The following is a 20,948-nucleotide window of genomic DNA, read 5'->3' as shown; positions in this document are numbered from 1 at the left end:
TATAAAGAGGTTTCCCATATATGAATGTAAAACTTTTTTTTATTTCAGCATATTTTGGGGGTACAAAAGTTTAGGTTATGTATAATGTCCTTGCCCCCCCACCCCCGAATCAGAGCTTCAAGTGTGTCCATCACCCAGACGGTGCACATCGCACTCATTATGTATGTATACACCCGTTCCTTCCATCCCCCACATCTGCTCTACACCTGATTAATGTCATTCCTAAACGTGCTTAGGTGATGATCAGTGAAACCAATTTGATGATGAGTACATGTGGTGCTTATTTTTCCATTCTTAGGTTACTTCACTTAGTACAATGGGTTCCAGCTCTATCCAGGAAAAGACAAGACGTGCTATATCACAACTGTTTCTTATAGCTGAGTAGTACTCCATGGTATACGTATACCACATTTTATTAATCCACTCATGTATTGGTGGGCACTTGGGTTGTTTCCACATCTTTGTAATTGTGAATTGTGCTGCTATAAACATTCGAGTACAGATGTCTTTTTTATAGAATGTCTTTTGTTCTTTTGGGTAGATACCCAATAATGGGATTGCTGGATCAAATGGTAGGTCTACTTGTATCTGTTTAAGGTATCTCCATATTGCTTTCCACAGAGGTTGCACTAGTTTGCAGTCCCACCAGCAGTGTATGAGTGTTCCTGTGTCTCCGCATCCACACCAACATGCATCATTTTGGGACTTTTTGATAAAGGCTGTTCTCACTGGAGTTAAGTGATATCTCATTGTGGTTTTGATTTGCATTTCCCTGATGATTAGAGATGTTGAGCATTTTTTCATATGCTTGGTAGCCATTCTTATATCTTCTTTTGAAAAATTTCTATTCATGTCCTTTGCCCACTTTTTGATAGGGTTGTTTGATTTTTTCTTGCTGATTTTCCTGAGTTCTAAATAGATTCTAGTTATCAGTCCTTTATCTGATGTGTAGTATGCGAAAATTTTTTCCCATTCTGTAGGTGGTCTGTTTATGCTCGTAACTGTTTCTTTGGCTGTGCAGAAGCTTTTAAATTTAATCAGGTCCCATTCATTTATTTTTGTTGTTGCTGTGGTTGCCTTAGGGGTCTTCTTCATAAATTCTTTGCCTAGGCCAATGTCTGTAAGAGTCTTTCCTACATTTTCTTCTAGAATTCTAATAGTTTCCGACCTAAGGTTTAAGTCTGTTATCCACCGTGATTTGATTTTTGTGAGAGGTGAAAGCTGTGGGTCCTGTTTCAGTCTTCTACATGTGACTATCCAATTTTCCCAGCACCATTTTTGAATAGGGCTTCTTGTCCCCAGAGTATGTTTTTGTCTGCTTTGTCAAAGATTAGATGTCTACAAGTGCAGGGACACAGACCAGTGGAACAGAATAGAAAATCCAAATATAAGATCCTCCATTATTTCTTTGAATAAATTTCCTACCCCAATCTCTTATTCTATCTCCTCTTTAGGGCCAATAACTCTTACATTTATCTCTTTCAGGCTATTTTCTAGATATTGTAGGCATGTTTTATTCATTTTTATTCCATTTCCTTTTGTATCTTCTGAATGTTCATTTTCAAATAGCCTGTCTTCAAGATCACTAATTTTTTCTTCTGCTTGATCAATTCTGCTATTGAGAGACTCTGACACCTTTTTCAGCTTGTCATTTGAATTTCTCAGCTCCCAAATTTCTATATTTTTATTATGATTTCAATCTCTTTGTTAAACTTCTCTGATAGACTTATGAATTCTTTCTCTGTGTTGTCTTGAAGTTCACTGAACTTAAGTACAGGCATTTTGACTTCTTTATCTGAAAGGTCACATATCTCCATCACTCTGGAATTTGTCACTGGTACCTTATTTAGTTTATTTGGTGAACTCATGCTTTTCTGGATGTTCTTGATTTGTGTGGATGTTCATTGATGTCTTGACATTGAAGATTTAGATATATATTTTAATCTTTGCAGTCTGGGCTTGTATAAACCCATCCTTCTAGAGATGACTTTCCAGATATTCAAAGGGAATTGAGTGCTATGATCTAAGTCTTTGGTCACTGCAGCAATATCAGCACTAGTGGGGCCTCATTCCCATTAATGCTGACACTTTAAGACTCCTGGTGATACCACCTTGGTGGACTTGACTAAGCTATAGGAGAATTCCTTGGATTACTAGGCAAAATTTCTTACTCTTCCCCACCCCCCCTTTGTGCTGGTTTTCTGGAGCTGAGAGAAGAATATATGGGCACTCCCTCGCAGCCACCATCCTCAGGTCACTACTAAGCCAGCTCAGTCTCACCCAAATCCTCTGGTGACTTCTGCCTGGCTACCTCTGATGCTTTCTTCAAATCCCAAGTGCTCTTTAGTCAGCAGGTGATGAATCTTGCCAGGACTCGGTCCTACCCTTCAGGATGGCATGTTTCCTTCTGGCCCAGGGTAGGTCCAGAAATGCCATCCAGGAATTAATGCCTGGACTCAGGGACTTCAGAATTCTGCTTGATAATTATTTTACTGTGGGTGAGCTGGTATCCATGTTGCAAAAAAAGTCTATAAATTCTTCCCTTTACTTTCCCCACATGGAAGAAGACTCTCCCTGAACTGTACTTCTGTAGTTAGGGAAAGTGTGACACAGGCACTGGTTTGGCAACCATGGCTGATGTCTTACATGATTGCATATACCCCAGTTCCCCTGGCTCCAAGCAAGCACAGCTGCAGGAGTTTCCCAAGTACTGTAACCTTTGTGGTCCAGCTACCTTACAGATTTAGTAGAGGCCCCCACATTATTTTTTATTAGTCTGTGGTGAGGCTAGCAGGAACCAAATTTTGCTGCAGAGGATTTCCCTGTGGCCAGGCTGGGCTAAGTTCCTTCTGTGAGCACTGGCAGAATCCTGCCCTGTGCTTAGTTCCCCTGTGCAACAGTGGTCCTGAGTTTCAATGCAAAGTCCCACAATCACTTCACTCTCCTTCTCCCAGGCACACAGATTCTCTCTCCACTTAGTATGCCAGCATACTGTGGGGGAATTGGGGGGGAAATGGTGTACTCAACGCAAGATTGTCTTTTCTCCCCTCTTCAGTGCCTGTTTCCTTGATAGAATTTTTGAATCAGGTAGTATGTTTCTCACCGGATTTGTGTTTTTTTCTGAAGATGCTGCTTTGTGTGGATAGTTGTTGAATTTGGCACTCATGTAGAGGGATAATTATTGGAGATCTCTATTCAGCTGTTTTGCTCTGCCCTTTCTCCCCTGAGCTTTTGATTGTTGGAATTTTATTATTATTATTATTGATTGAATCTTGTTACTTGTTACTGATATTTTTAGGCTTTCTATTTCTTCCTTGCTCAATATTGGTAAGTAGTTTGTGTCCAGAAATGTGTCTATTTTATCTAGGTTTCTCAATTGTTTAGTATATCACTTTTTACAATACTCTGATGATCCTTTGTATCTAATAACATATGTTATCATTCACTAAATCTTCTTTTTGTGTCTAATCTTATTTATTTGGATCTCCATTTTTTGGTTGTCTAGGTAAAAATTTATCAATTTTTATTTTTTTCATAAATCAAATTTTTTGTTTCATTGACGTTTTGTATTGGTTTTTAAGAATTCTACATCTTATTTATTTCTGCTCTGATTATTTTTCTTCTACTAATTTGAGGGTTGGTTTGTTCTTTCTTTTCTGTTTCATTGAAGTGCATCATTAGATTTATGAAATCTTGCTATTTTTTTTGAAGGAGTCATATATTGGTATAATTTTCCTTCTTGGCAATACTTTCCTGTATCCCAAAGGTTTTGTTATGTTGTATTTACATTTTCATTTATTTGAAGAATTTTTTTATTTCATTCTTAATTTCTTCATTAGCTTAATGGTTGTTCAACAGCATGTTGTTTAATTTCTATTCATTTGTACAATTTCCCACATTTCTCTTGTTATTGATTTCTAGTTTGTGTCCACTATAGTCTGATAAGTTATTTGATATGAGCTTGAATCTTTAAAAATGTGCTGACACTTTTTTTTGTGGCCCAGTATATGGTGTATGGTCTATCCTAGAAAATATTATATGTGCATAAGAAAAGAATGCAGGTTAGGTTCATTTAGTCTAAAGTACAGTTTAAATTTAATGGTTTTATTGTGGATATTCTATCTAGATGATCTGCCCAATGCTGAGAATGGGGTGTGTGTTAAAGTACCCAATTATTATTGTATTAACATGTATCTTTCCCTTTAAATCTAACAATATTTCCTTTATAATTTAGGTGCTCTGGAGTTCAGTGCACATATGTGCAGAATTTTTATATCCTCTTCACTGAATTGATCACTGTATTATTATATAATGGCCTTCATTGTTTCTTCTTACAGATTTTTTTTTATTTCAGCCTATTACAGGAGTAAAAATGTTACATATGTTGCCTTTTCCCCACCCAAGTCAGAGCTTCAAGCATGTTCATCCCCGAGACGGTGCACACCACACTCATTGTGTATGTATATACCCATCCCCTCCTCCCCGCTCCCATCTGCCCAACATAAGATGAATTTTACTATTATATAAGCAGTTAAGCATTGACCAATTAATGCCAATTTGATGGTAAGTACATGTGATGCTTGTTTTTTCATTCTTGGGACACTTCACTAAGTAGAATGGGTTCCAGTTCTATCCAGGATAATACAAGAGGTGCTATATCAACATTGTTTATTGTGTCCAAGTAGAATTCCATGGCATACCTATACCACATTTTATTAACCCACTCATGTATTGATGGGCACTTTGGTTGTTTCCACATCTTTCCAATTGTGAACTGTGCTGCTATAAACATTCTAGTACAGATATCTTTTTTATACAATGACTTTTGTTCTTTTGGGTAGAGATCAGAGCAGAACTAAATGAAATTGATAACAAAAAAAAACTATACAGAAGATTAATAACACAAAAAGTAGATTCTTGGAAAAAATAAACAAAATTGGCATACCTCTGGCTAGATTAACGAGAAGCAGAAAAGAAAGAACTCTAGTAAGCTGAATCAGAAATGAAAAGGAGTAATTAAAACTGATGTACAGAAATACAAAATATCATCTATGAATACTAAAAAAAAAAAAAAACCTCTATGCACATAAACTGGATATGTGGAGGAAACGGACAAATTCTTAGAAAAATATAGGTTCCCTTGGCTCAACCAGGAAGAAATAGAATTCCTGAACAGACCAATGTCAAGTACTGAAATGGAAACAACAAAAAAAAAAAAAAAAAAAAAAAAACCTTCCTTTCGGCCGGGAGCGGTGGCTCACGCCTGTAATCCTAGCACTCTGGGAGGCCGAGGTGGGTGGATTGCTCGAGGTCAGGAGTTCGAGACCAGCCTGAGCAAGAGTGAGACCCCGTCTCTACTAAAAATAGAAAGAAATTATATGGACAACTAAAATATATATATACAAAAAATTAGCCGGGCATGGTGGTGCATGCCTGTAGTCCCAGCTACTCGGGAGGCTGAGGCAGTAGGATCGCTTAAGCCCAGGAGTTTGAGGTTGCTGTGAGCTAGACTGACGCCACGGCACTCACTCTAGCCCGGGCAACAGAGTGAGACTCTGTCTCAAAAAAAAAAAAAAAACCTTCCTAAAAATAAAAGTCCTGGACCAGATGGTTTCACACCAGGATTTTACGAGACCTAAAAAGAAGAACTGGTGCCTATCCTGCAGAAATTATTCCACAACAGTGAGAAGTAAGGGATCCTCCCCAACACATTTAATGAAGCCAACATCACCCTAATGCCAAAACCAGGAAAGGATGCAAAAAGGAATGAAAACTACAGACCAATATCCCTTATGAATATAGATGCAAAAATTCTCAACAAAATCCTAGCAAACCAAATTCAGGTGTTTATGAAAAAAATAATCCATCATGACCAAGTGGGCTTCATCCCAGAGATGCAGGGATTGTTCAACACAAACAAATCTGTAAATGTAATCTACCACATAAATAGAAGCAAAAACAAAGACCATATGATCCTCTCAATAGATGCAAAAAAAGCATTCAACAAAATTCAACACCCTTTTATAGTAAGAACACTTAACAAAATAGGCATAGTTGGGACTTACCTAAAAATGATACAAGCCATATATGACAAACCCATTGCCAACATCATACTGAAAGGGGGAAAATGAAAGCATTCCCATTTAGAGCTGGAACCAGACAAGTTTTCCCTCTATCATCACTTCTATTCAACATACTGCTGGAAGTCCTAGCCAGAGCAATGAGACAAGAGAAAGAAATTATGGGTATCCAAATGGGGGCAGAAGAGGTCAAACTGTTGGTCTTTGTTGATGATCTCATCTTATATCTCGAAAACCCCAAATATTTGGCCATAAGACTACTGGAACTGATAAACAAATTCAGCAGTCTCAGGTTGCAAAATAAATGAACAAAAATCAGTAGCATTCTTATATGCCAACAACAGCCAAACTGAGAACTATATCATAGACTCATTACCCTTCACAATAGCAACAAAGAAAGTAAAATATCTAGAAATGCATTTAACTAAGGAGGTAAAAGACCTCTACAGGGAGAACTATGAAACACTGAGGAAGGAAATAGCAGAGGATGTAAACAGCTGGAAAACCCTACCATGCTCATGTGTGGGCAGAATCAACATTGTAAAAATGTCTATACTACACAAAGTGATCTACAGATTCAATGCAATCCCTATTTAAATACCAACATAATTTTTCACATATGTACAAAAAAAAATTTTATGCTTCATATGGAACCAAAGAGGACCCCGTATACCAAAAGCAATCCTGTGCACAAAGAAAAAAATTAGAGGCATTAATTTATCAGACTTCAAAGTATAAATATACCTTTTTGCCTTTGGTTTCCATTTCTGTGGAATAACTTCTTCCATCCTGTCACTTTCAGTCAGCATGTGTATTATAAAATGTACATATAAGTGTGAAATGAGTTTCTTGGAGGCAGGATAGAGTTGATCAGGGTTTCTTTAATCCATCCCCCAGTCTATATTTTTTAAGGAGAGAATTTAATTAATTTACATTCAAGGTTATTATTAATAACTGAAAATTAATTTCTATGTGTTTGCAATTTTTTCTAGTTATTTTGTATGTATTTATTACATTCTTTCTCACTTATTCTTTATAATTGTGGTTTCATGGTTTCCTGAAATGGTAGCATTTGATTTCTTTCTCTTTCTCATTTGTATGTCTGCTATACCACTGAGTCTTACACTTTCATGCATTTTCATGATGGCGTATATTTTTCTTTTGTTTCTGGTTTTAAGTCTCCCTTAAACATTTCTTAAGGACAAGTCTAGTGTTGGTGAATTCCCTTAGTTTTTGTTTTCTTGGTAAAGACTTTAATACTCCTGCAGTTGTGAATAATAGCTTTTCTGGGTGTAGTATTTTTGTATGACGTTTTTCCCCCCTATCAGCACTTTCAATATCTCATCACATTCTCTTCTGGCCTATAAGGTTTCTGTTGAGAGATCTACTGCTAGACTTATGAGGACATCTTTATATGTGGCAAAACATTTTTCTGTTACTGCTTTTAGAATTCTCTCTTTATCTTTCACTTTTGACAGTTTGACTGTGATGCTCCCTCAAAGAAAACTTTATGGGTTTAATCTAAGTAGGTATATTTGTACTTTTTTTGTTAGGATGCCTATGTCCCTTACAAGACTTGGAAGTTTTCAGCTATTATTTTGTTTAATGGTTTTCTCGGTCTTTGCCATCACTTTTTCTTCTGGAACTCCCAAAATTCAAATATTTAATCACTTTATGTGGTCCCATATGTCATGTTGGCTGTCCTCACTCTTTTTATTCTTGTCTCTTTCCTCCTTTTTGTGTGAATGAGTCACTTTAAAATACTTGATTTCCTTCCAATCCATGAGCATGGTCTGGTTTTCCACCTATTTACATGCTCTGCAATTTCCTTCCTCACTGTTTCATAGTTCTCTCTATAGAGGATCTTTACCTCCTTAGTTAAATATATTCCTAGGTATTTTATTTTCTTTTTTGCTATTTTGAAGGGTATGGAGTCCGCAACATTGTTAAAATGTCTATACTACCTAAAGTGATCTACGGATTCAATGCAATCCCTATTAAATTACCAACATCATTTTTCACAGATATAGGAAAAAAAATTTATGCTTTGTATGGAACCAGAGAAGACTCCATATAGCAAAAGCAATTTTAAGCAATAAAAACAAAATGGAGGTATTAATTTGCCAGACTTCAAACTATGCTACAAGGCTGTGATTATTAAAACTGCTTGGTATTGGCACAAGTGCAGGGACACAGACCAGTGGAACAGAACAGAAAATCCAAATATAAAACCATCCTTATATAGACAACTAATTTTTGACAAAGCAGGCAAGAGCATACTCTGGGGACAAGAATCCCTATTCAATAAATGGTGCTGGGAAAATTGGTTAGCCACATGTAGAAGACTGAAACAGGACCCACAGCTTTCACCTCTCACAAAAATCAAATCACGGTGGATAACAAACTTAAACCTTTGGTGTGAAACTATTGGAATTCTAGAAAAAAATATAGGAAAGACTCTTACAGACATTGGCCTAGGCAAAGAATTTATGAAGATGACCCCTAAGGCAATCACAGCAACAACAAAAATAAATAAATGGGCCCTGATTAAATTTAAAAGCTTCTGCACAGCCAAAGAAACAGTCACGAGAGTAAACAGACAACCTACAGAATGGGGAAAAAATTTCGCATACTACACATCAGAAAAAGGACTGATAACAAGAATCTATTTAGAACTAAGGAAAATCAGCAAGAAAAAATCAAACAACCCTATCAAAAAGTGGGCAAAGGACATGAATAGAAATTTTTCAAAAGAAGATATAAGAATGGCTATCAAGCATATGAAAAAATGCTCAACATCTCTAATCATCAGGGAAATGCAAATCAAAACCACAATGAGATATCACTTAACTCCAGTGAGAACGGCCTTTATCAAAAAGTCCCAAAACGATGCATGTTGGCGTGGATGCGGAGACACAGGAACACTCATACACTGCTGGTGGGACTGCAAACCAGTTCAACCCCTGTGGAAAGCAATATGGAGATACCTTAAACAGAGTCAAGTAGACCTACCATTTGATCCAGCAATCCCATTATTGGGCATCTACCCAGAAGAACAAAAGTCATTCTATGAAAAAGACACCTGCACCTGAATGCTTATAGCAGAACAATTCACAATTGCAAAGATGTGGAAACAACCCAAATGTCCATTAATTCATGAATGGATTAGTAAAATGTGGTATATGTATACCATGGATTATTACTCAGCTATAAGAAATAACGGTGATATGGCATCTCTTTGGTTCTCCTGGAGAGAGTTGGAACCCATTGTGAAGTATCCCAAGAATGGAAAAATAAGCACCACATGTACTCACCAGCAAATTGGTTTCCCTGATCATCACCTAAATGCACATTTGGGAATAACACCAATTGGATATCGGACAGAGGTGGGAGCTTGTGGGAGGGGATGTGTGTATACCTACATGATGAGTGCAATGTGCACTGTCTGGGGAATGGACACGCTTGAAGCTCTGACTGAGGGGGATGGGGGGGTATGGGCAATATATATAACCTGAACTTTTGTACCCCCCATAATAAGCTGAAATTAAATAAAAATAAAAACATGACTGTCATAAAAAATACTTGATTTTAAGTTTAGAAATTATTTTTTCTTCTTTTTATTTGATATAGTTTTTTTTTTCTTATTTCAGCATATCGTGGGTGTACATCTCTTGTAGTTTCCTGGAAAGAGTTGGAACCCATTCTACTAAGTGACGTATCCCAAGAATGGAAAAATAAGCACCACATGTACTCACCAGCAAATTGGTTTCACTGATCATCACCTAAGAGCACATTTAGGAATAATATTTTTTCTTCCTAATCTAATCTATTATTGAAGCTCTCAATTGTAATTATTACTTCATTCATTTTTTTCTATTTTGACATATTGTGGTGGTACAAATGTTTAGGTTACATATATTGCCCTTGCTCCCTCCCCCTGAGTCAGAGCTTCAAGCACATTCATCCCTAAGACGTTATACATTGCACTCATTGTATATATATATATATATATCCATCCCCTCCTCCCCCCTTCCATCTGTCTGATGCCCAGCGAATGTTATTCCTATTTATTTAATTTTTTTCATTCAAGGATTTTTGTTTGGTTCTTTTTTATGATAATTATCTCTTGTTGAATGTCTCATTCATATACTGAATTGCTTTTCTGATTTCTTTGTATTATTATTCATGTTTTTTATATCTCATGTTGATTTTTAAATGTCATTATTTTGTATTCAATTTTGAGCATTTTATGGATGTTCTTTTCTTTTAAATCTATTGCTAGAAAATTATTTTGTTCCTTTGGAGCTATCGTTTGTCCTTGCTATTGCATGTTTTTTTTTTTTGTTTGTTTTCTTTTGTTGATTTCTACATATCCAATATAGCATATGTTTCTTCCAACTTTATGGATTGGTTTTCACAGGGAAAGAATTTTTTCTATAGATTTATCTATGATGTTAGTTGGACAGAACACTTTTGCTTTGATTCTAGGTTGGTGTAGTAGTGTAGTCTTCATATTAAGTCTTTGATCTAATTAGCATCAGTGATGTCTATGAATGCCTCAGTGACATAACCTGCATTTGTTAGTGGTGGCTGTGGTGAGGTTTTTCCATGGATGGGGATGTCAGATGGAACAGTCCTCAGCCTTCAGGGATGGTGATGATGGACCAGGTGTGTTGATCTTTGGTCTCCTGGGAAGCATACACAAGTACAAGTGATAACAGGTCTGGGTGGGCCAATTCCAATTTTTGCCTTTGAGCCTCTAGGCAAGTTGCCTGGGTACCAACAGTGGCAATGGTGGGATAGGTGGTTACACACGTCCTTAGGTCCTTCAGTCACATGTTTAGCATCACTGTTAGTATGGTAGTATCAGCAGTGGAGAAACCGTCTGGCCCCTGAGCATCATGCATTAGTGCCTGTGGTAAGTGGATTCCCAGTTGTTTCATGCCAGGGAAGGTAGACCCATCCTCAGGACCCCAGACATTGTGTGTGGGCACCAACGGTGGTGGGCCAGAAGAGTTGATGCTCATGCCCCTGGAGAATATATATGGGTACCACTGGATATGGATGGCGCCCACCTCTTCACAGATTTCCCAATGGTGTTTATGAGTGCTCACTACAGTTGGCAGGGCAGGTCAATCCTTAGCCTCTCTGGCTATACATGTAGACACTTAGTGGGGATAGTGACAAGTGGGATGGGTCTGTCATCAGGCTTTCCAATGGTAGATGCTTGTACTGGCTGTGGCAAGTTGGGTGGGTTAATGCCTAGGCCCCTGGACATTGTTCTGGGGTGCTAGTGTCAATGGCTGTGGGTGGGTAGGGCCTATTCTCAGGCCCCCTGATGGAAGGTTTGAGTGCCTGAAGTGGCAGACAGCATGGATCAATACCCAGGCCATTGAAAAATGAGCACAGGTACCACTAACAGATGCTGAAGGTAGGGTAGGCCTGTGCTCAAGCACTCCCAATTGTGCATGTGGGCACCAATTATGGCTGTGTGGGGTAGGTTTATTACCAGGCTTATGGAAATCATGCTCAGGCATCAGTAATAGTGGCAATTAATGGGGCAGGCCTATCTTCAAGCCTAGTGATGGCACCTTGGTAGGTCAGTCCCCAGGGCCCCTGAAGGCATGTACAAATGTGCACCAGCACTCTTACTGGAAGAGTCAAGGTTGCTTTCAGTGGCAGCATCCCCAAGCAGGCAACTCTCACTCTCTGCAGGGCACATTCTTTTACTATCTTTGTCTTGAACATAACCTCTCTGGTGTGCTGTACCACCTGTTCCCTGGGGGGTGGAACACTGCAAGGGCTATAACTGGGGACCTGGCCGCACTGCTCAGTCCAACCAGTATTGTGGCATTGCAGTCTTCCAGGTGGACATGAGGGATGCCAGCTGGAACCAAGTTTTGGAAGACTTTCAGGTCCACCACCAAGACCCACATCAGCAGGCAGATGAGCCTGTCTTCCAAGGAACGAAGCTGCATTATTTTTCCTGGATACCTTGGCAGATGTTTTTGATAGCAGTCTAAATGACAAACAGGGCTATAGCCAACCACTTCAGGGAATGAGTATTTTTCTGAGTCTAAACCTTGGAACATAATTGGTAAGTCTGACACCTGGCTACATGTCTGCACTCTCAAAACATCCTCCTGGGTCTTGGGCTCCACCAGGGTTTCACAACCTCCAACCTGAATCTCAAGGCTCCCACAAAGAAACCTTTTTGGGTGTAAAACTCTTGTTGTGGGGGGATACGAACACGTAACTTCTTATTCCACTATCTTACTCATGTCCTGCATGTATCTTTTCAAGCCCAAGGAAAAATTTCCGTTGAAAGTCATATTTTTTTGGAAGTCAACTCTATCACTTAGTTGCACTATTCCTGACTTTGGCGAACTTCTTTAGCTTCTCTGAGTTTTAGTTTCATCATCTGAAAATGTGTTGTGCATTAGAATTATTCTATCTTATACGTTCCAGCTCTCACATTTCGTTAATGTAGTCCTTCACTGTCACCTCAAGTTTTAGTCAATGAGTCATAGCAAACAAGAATTCTCTCTACCTCATCCTCCAGAATCACAACTGGTAAGAAACGAAGAGAAGGTGAAATAAAAAAAAAAGGTATATTAAACTCTACTACAGCTACATGGCCAGCACCCATTTTCCCATGCATTGACAGTGTAAAAAAGGTACTGGAGGAAAAATGCTTTGTAGGAAAATGTCCAGGACATCTGCCTCTAGTTTTATTATATTTTATTCTTCGTGGAGAACAATCTTGAGCAACTGGTTCAAAAATGTGAATATATTCCAACTTCGTCTATTATATCATACATGTCTTCCTACTTGCATATGTTATATTTCTTTATATTCTATACCATAAAAAGCACTTGCTTATTACTAATATGGCTAACAATCTTCATATTTAGTTTTTCTTTGTGAAGAGTAATGGTGGTACTGTGACTCCTTTTACTCAGATTTGCTGATACAAAAACATTTGATCCACTGACAGAAGGGTTACTTTTCCCTTTCAGTGAAAAACATCCTGAAGGAAGAAGGGTATCATCGACCTTTATAAAGCCAATTTTATGATTATAAATCTCTGTGTATTTCCCCTAAAAAATATACTCATTGATGAATCCTGACATAACTCTTTATTCAAAAGCTACATTTCTTGCTTTCAGTATTTGAAATGGAGCCACTATTAATCAATGCTTACATACATTGAAAATATACCATATGCTCAAAAGTGAAGGAATTAAAAATTTTCAAGAATATTATGACAGATGAGAAGTTTCAAAAATAAAAGTTGGAAATATATTTTGAGAAAATTAATTCTTTCAATGAGGGCTTAAAAGGCTCATTTTGTGTGGTGGCATTTTTTTGTATTTTTTTTATTTTTTATGAAAATTGTGCTATCTCAATTATCTTTCAGACTCCCAGAGAAATTATTACAAAGGGAAAATTTATGTCACATAAGGAAAACCAGTTTATGCTTTTGGTAAAGTAAACTGGTCCCACTTCATTGATGACCAACACCACTTGAATATTAGAAGTGTTTCTAATTAATTTTTCTTATTGCATCTTTGCAAAGCATGGACAAAATGCTATCTTTGATATATTTTTAGCATAAAGATAATCTTCTCAGTGTTTTGTATTTCATTAAGTGTTCTTTATACAGGTCTGTATACATATTTTGTACATAATGTCATGGTCTATACTTTCCAAGTTCCTCAACAAAAATTTGCCAAACCCATGAGATATCTAATTTTTGTAAGCAGTGTAACATCAGTATTCTTGCTGTGGTGACTTCATGCTCCCCAGATTCAGAAGTATTTAGAAGTTGGAAGGTATTTAGGAGATTGGAGGAAGAGATACATTTCAGTGAGTTTGGGTTGAGGACACTTGAATTAAATGTGTCAAGATTTTCTCTGTCTTTCTGAATGACATAAATCACTGGCATTTGTCCTGGAAATTTCATTTCCCACCTATTCAGAAACAGAGAATCCCAAGGGATGCCTGATATGTTTTACTAGAAAACAGAATAGCCTTTACATCAGTGTCCCATGTATATTCCTCATAGGATTTACCAACTACAAAGAAAATAGAAAGTCTGCCAGCTTGCTAAAGTCCTGAGCCAATAACAACTAAAGAGTAGGTTGCATATACTTTCTCTGATACAAGCACCCAAGATGATAAGTGTAGTCAGGCATTATGGAAATTCTTAAATACTAGGAAGTTTAGTTTATGTAAAAAAATTTCATATCAAAATCCATAGAAATAATTTTTCTGTTCTTCTCACTGCCTCTTCAGAGTTTCTTTTGTTCTTTCATTTGGGCTCTGTTTCATGTTTCTGGTGTTTCTTTATAGCAAATAAAGTACATAAAAATATCTTATGTACAACATTCTTTGATAGCTCACAATGTGACAGCCACACTAGAATAAATAGAATCCAAAATGTTAAATTAAACAAATTTTTAACTTATTTTGAGTCTCTCTTGTTCTCTCTCTCTCTCTCCGCCTCCCTCCCTCCCTTTCCTCATTTAAGTATATTTTAAATGTCTAAACCAGATCAATTATTGTTAGAAGCTACTTTACTTTATCTCATGGGAAAATAACTAAATCAGCTCTCAAAATGTCAAAATCCCACAATGTGCATTAAAGCAAAAAGTAAATTTGTTCCTTCACAGGCAAACTTTCAGAAGTCCCCCAACATGTTTAACAAAAGTAGCAAATAGGTTAAAGTCGATTGTATACTGACTAAAAAACTATTTCAACAAAAAATAGTTGAAAAAGAATGGATTAATAATTTAAATCACAGTTGCCATGCCCAAAGCAGGAATTCAATTATGGATTGTATAATATGGTTGGTAACAGATTCTTTCTCTTTCTATAGCTACAAATGCCTTTTCAATATCTGAATCCCACCACTAAGAAAATTAACAAATAAATGAGAAAGGGAAATAGATCTATAATAAAAAGGAGGAACAGAAAAAGTGGGCAAAAGAAATGAGCAGAAACTTTTCAAAAAAAGATAGACTAATGGCCAATAAACATAAAAAAAAAATTCTCAACATCACTACTCATGAGAAAAATGCAAATCAAAGCCACAATGAGATATCACCTAACCCCGGTAAGAATGGCTTTTATCAAAAAGTCCTCCCCCAAAATAGATGCTGGTGTGGATGTGGACAGAAAGGAACTCTTATACACTGGTGGTGCAATTGCAAACTAGTGCAACCTCTATGGAAAATAGTATGGAAACTCCTTAAAGAACTAAAAGTAGACCTACCATTTGATCCAGCAATCAAACTACTGGGTATTAACCCAAAGGAAAAAAAGTCATTTTATCAAAAAGACACCTGCAATGTTTTACCCAAAGGAAAAAAAGTCATTTTATCAAAAATACACCTGCAATGTTTATTGTAGCGCAATTCACAATTGCAAAGATGTGAAATCAACTCAAGTACCCGTCAATTCATGAGTGGATTAATAAAATGTGGTATATGTACACCATAGAGTAGTACTCCGCCATAAGAAAATGAATTAATACCTTTCACAACAGCCTGGATGCAACTGGATACCATCCTCCTAAATTAATTATTACAAGAATGGAAAAACAAACACCACATGTACTCACTATTAAATTGGAACTAACTGATCAGCACTCATATGCACAGGTGGAAGTAAAACTTAATGGAAATCATGCAGGTTGGAGGGGAGGAGGAGATGGGTGAAATCTGAATTTGTGTGCTTATCAAAAAATAATCCATCACAACCAACTGGGCTTCATCCCAGAGATGTAGGGATGGTTCAACATATGAAAATATATAAATGTAATTCACTACATAAATAGAAGCAAAAACAAAGACCATATGGTTCTTTCAATAGATACAGAAAAAGCATTCAACAAAATTAAGCATCACACTTCTGATTCAAAATATATTATTAAAAAGCTACACTAATCAAAAAAGTTTGGTAGTATCATAATAAGAGACATATAGACAAATGGATCAGAATAGAGATCTCAGAAATGAATTCAAATGTATATGTTCAACTGAACTTCAGTAAGGATGCCAAGAATACACAATGGAAGAATAAAAAATCTCTTGAACAAGTGGTGTTGGGACTAGATATGCACATACAAGAGAATGAAACTGGACTCTTACCTTACATAATACACAAATAACAACTCAAAATAGATTAAAGATTTAAACATAAGAGGGGGAAGATGGCGGAGTGGTGGTGAATGCCTGGATTCGTGCTCCCGGAGAGGAAGGCATGGATCTGGACCTACCACAACGCTAGAGGACTACTCCCCCACAAGAACAGCGGTGTGAATCCATGGAGAATCAACATGGGACACACAGAGTGAGAAAAGTCTGAGGTGAACAGGAAATAAGATTGCGAAATTCTGGAGAGTGCGGGACAGACAATAGACAACGGAATGTGGGTCAGCTACACCCGCCCCATCATTGGGTGCGGCGGGGGCAGCCTCCTAGGAAAGTGGCTTGTTCTCCCCACTGACCTCCACACCCACTTATTTAGAGACCTGCCTCAAGCCGGTGCAGAATCACCGAGGGAGACATGGGGCTTTGCAGATAGGAGGCATTTTCGGGAAAACAGCTTAGACCCTGGGGGATCTCAGCTGAGACCGTGCTTAGTGAGGAGGGATGGCACTGCGCCAAGGTGGAAAACTGCAAAGGGTCCCCGAACAACGGATTTCTTTATATCTCCTTGCTTCTTTTTTCGGCCGTTCTCCAGGTGGTGGCCCCCGGTGAGCGTCTTTGCCCACCAAGCCCCTGGCTCTGGTGTTTGCCGAACCGGAACATTAATCCCCTCCAGTCTCGGAATTCTGCGGGTGTGCAGGCGCCATCTTGAAATCCACAGTGAAACCGCTGTGGAGCCATAAGGTGCCGAGCAGCTCCCTGGGCGGCTCCCTCCGCTATTCTCTGAACCCACACCAAGAGTGTGGGATATACATAAACACAGTGGGCAAGAGACATTACCAGGAAAACAGCTTGGACCCTGGGGGAATCTCAGCCAGGGCCACGCTCAGCATGGAGGGATGGAGCTGCACTAAGGCGTAAAAAAACATAGGGTCGCCGAACTATAGATTTCATTTTTGTGTATTTTTCTGCTTTTTTTCGATGGTTCACTAGCCGGACAGCCCCAGCAGGCATCTTTGCCCACCAGGCCCCTGGCTCCGGTGGTTGCCGAACCCGAAACGTTAATCCTCTCTAGTCCTGGAATTCTGCGGGCGTGCAGGTGCCATATTGAAATCCACAGTGAAACCGCTGCGGAGCCATAAGGTGCCCGGCGACTCCCTGGGCGACTCCCTCCGCTATTCTCTGAACCCACGCCAAGAGCGTGGGATATACATAAACACGGTGGGAGGGAGACATTACCAGAAAAACAGCTTAGACCTTGGGGGAATCTCATCCGGGACCAAGCTCACCATGGAGGGACGGAGCTGCGCTAAGGCGTAAAAGTGACAAAGGATCGCTGAACTACAGATTTTATTTTTATTTTATTTTATTTTATTTTTTTCTTTTTTTTTTTGCCTTGCCTTGCCCTGCCTTGCCCTACCTTACCCTGCCTTGCCCTGCCTTGCCTTGCTTTTTTTTTTCTTTTTTGCCTTTCCTTGCCCTGCCCTGCCCTGCCCTACCCTGCCTTGCCTTGCCTATTTATTTATTTATTTATTTTCTTTTTCTTCTCTCTTTTTGCCTTCTAGCTGGGGAGCCATGGTGGGCTTCGAAACTCGCCAGGCCCCCAGCTCTGATACCTACCAGACCCTGAGCAGTCACCCCCAGCGTCGGCGATCTGCCGACACACAATCGCCATCTTGGGGCTGACAGCCAAGTCGCTGCGGAGCCATAGGGTGCCAAGAGGCTCCCTAGGCAACTCCCTCCCCTGGTCCGTGGACCCTCTATAGGGGCCCCGCCCTTGTGCAAACACTGAGTACTTCTCCAGACGCGAGAGTGTGGAGCCTGGTCCATAGGGACATTGGGCAAGGGCAGACTTTTGCCCGTGGGAGCTGCAGCAGCTGGGGCGATGAGCGAACGAGGGCACCGTCCACTCCCCATAGCTAGTATCTTTCCTGCAGAAAGAGACAAAAACCTCCCCTAGAGAGGAAGAACCAAAGAGAAACAAAGAAACAGAGAGAATTTCTGTCTGCAACTAGTGTGGACCCTTCCTGCCTACTGAAAGACCAAAACACAGTGTCTTAACTCGCCAAAGTGGTCTTGGATCACTCCAATCCTCTAGGGCTGGACCCACCAGAAGCAGCCCCCAACTGAAGTAGAAAAAAACTCTAAACAATACACAACAATCTCCCCCTCTTGACAAAGGAAGCAACATACCTAGACTGCTTCACAGCCTAAGAACAGAGTACAAACAATGCTGTTAGCCAGACTAAATCTGTAAGAAAAGATACAACGATAAATCTAGATGGGAAGGGCCCAGCGAAAAAACACGGGGAGCACAAAGAATCAAACGGAAATCTCACCCCCAAAGAGAAATACCAGCTCTCAACAATTTGACACAAACCAGACTCAAAATACCAACATGTTACAGGAAGAATTTCAATTATGGATTATAAACAAGCTGAATAATATACAAGAAACAATGGATAACCAACACAAAGAAACCACAAAAAAAAAAAGAGAAAAAATACAGGATTTGGAGGAAAAATTCACTAAAGAAATGGAAATATTGAAGAAAAACCAAACTGAAACCCTAGAAATGAAGAATTCACTCAGAGAGCTACAAAACACTGTGGAAAGTCTCAAGAGCAGGGTAGATCAAACAGAGGAGAGAATCTCAGAGATTGAAGATAACTCTTTCCAACTAAATAAGTCAGTCACAGAGATAGATCAAAGAAATAAAAGAAATGATCAGAGTCTTCAAGAAATGTGGGATTATGTGAAGAAACCTAACATGAGAGTTATTGGCATTCCTGAGGGTGAAGAAGATAATAAGCAAGGGTTGGATAAGCTATTTGAAGACATAATGGAGGAAAATTTTCCAGGCCTTGCTAAAACTCTAGACATACAGATTCAAGAAGCTCAAAGGACCCCTGGGAGATTCATAGCAAATAGGAAAACACCATGCCACGTAATCATCAGACTGACCAAAATATCCACTAAAGAGACCCTTCTTCAAGCTGTAAGGAGAAAGAAACAACTAACATACAAAGGAAAGCCCATTAGAATTACGCCAGATTCCTCAACCGAAACCTTTCAAGTAAGAAGAGGTTGGTGCCCCATTTTCACTCTTCTGAAACAGAATAATGCCCAGCCTAAAATTTTGTACCCAGCTAAGCTAAGTTTTCTATATGAAGGAGAAATTAAGACATTCTCAGATAAACAAAGGTTGAGGGAATTCACCAAGACAAGAGCAGCCCTCCAAGAAGTACTCAAAAGAGAGTTACACACGGATCATCACAAGAAAGACCCACGAATGTAAAACTACTCAAGAGCTAAAGATCAAATCCCAGCTACCACAATGGCTCAAGAGAGAAAACATAGCAAAGAAGTTCTACCCAACAAGCTGAACAAAAAACTGTCCCACTTATCAGTTTTCTCAATAAATGTGAATGGCTTGAATTCCCCGCTCAAGAGACATAGACTGGCCCAATGGATTAAAAAAAACACAAACCAAGTATCTGCTGTCTTCAGGAAACTCACCTAACCTGCAAAGATGCATTTAGACTGAAAATAAAAGGACGGAAATCGATATTTCAAGCATATGGTAGCCAAAAGAAAGCTGGTGTGGCAGTCTTAATTTCCAATAACTTAGCTTTCAAACCAACAAAAGTAATAAAAGACAAAGATGGTTCCTATATACTGGTTAAAGGCACAATTCAACAAGAAGACATGACTATACTCAATATATATGGAACCAACCTAGGTGCACCCAGATTCATAACGCAAACCCTACTTGAACTGAACCAAATGATAGATAACAATACTGTAATAGCTGGAGACTTTAACACCCCACTGACAGTACAAGACAGATCCTCTAAACAGAAAATAAACAAAGACATAATGGGCTTAAATAGAATGCTAGAACAACTGGGCATGACCAACATCTACAGGACATTCTACCTAAAGTCCACAGAATATACATTATTCTCATCAGCTCACAGGACATTCTCTAAGATTGACCATATCCTAGTACATAAAGCATGTCTTAAAAAATTTAAAAAAATAGAAATTATACCATGCATCTTCTCAGATCAGAGCGGAATAAAAGTAACAATGAACCCAAACAGAAACCATCATTCCTACTCAAAATCATGGAAGCTAAACAACTTTCTCCTGAACAATTATTCTATAAAGGAAGAAATCAAGATGGAAATCAAAAGTTTCTTTGAATTAAATGACAATGGAGATACAACTTATCAAAAATCTATGGGACACAGCTAAAGTAGTCCTGAGAGGAAAATTCATATCCATAAATGCACATATCAAAAAGACAGAAAACTTGCAAATAGACAACCTAATGAATAGACTCAAAGAGCTGGAGAAAGAAGAACAGAATGACCCGAAACCCAGCAGAAGGTGATAAATTACTAAGATCAAATCAGAATTAAATGAAAAGGACAACAGAAAAACTATAAGGGAAATTAATAAAACAAAAAGTTGGTTCTTTGAAAAGATAAACAAAATAGACACACCCCTGACTAGACTAACCAAGAGCAGAAAGGAAAAATCTCTAATAACCTACATTAGGAACATGAAAGGAGAAATCACAACCGATGCCACAGAGATACAAGATATCATATATGAATTCTACAAAAATCTTTATGCATACAAACTGGAGAATGGGGAGGAAATGGACAAATTTTTAGAAACACATAGCCTTCTCAGGCTCAACCAG

The sequence above is a fragment of the Eulemur rufifrons genome, chromosome 30, assembly GCF_041146395.1.
Source record: "Eulemur rufifrons isolate Redbay chromosome 30, OSU_ERuf_1, whole genome shotgun sequence".
In the NCBI taxonomy this organism is placed as follows: domain Eukaryota; kingdom Metazoa; phylum Chordata; class Mammalia; order Primates; family Lemuridae; genus Eulemur; species Eulemur rufifrons.
The sequence above is the reverse complement of the archived record's forward strand: the minus strand, read 5'-3'. Positions refer to the sequence as shown.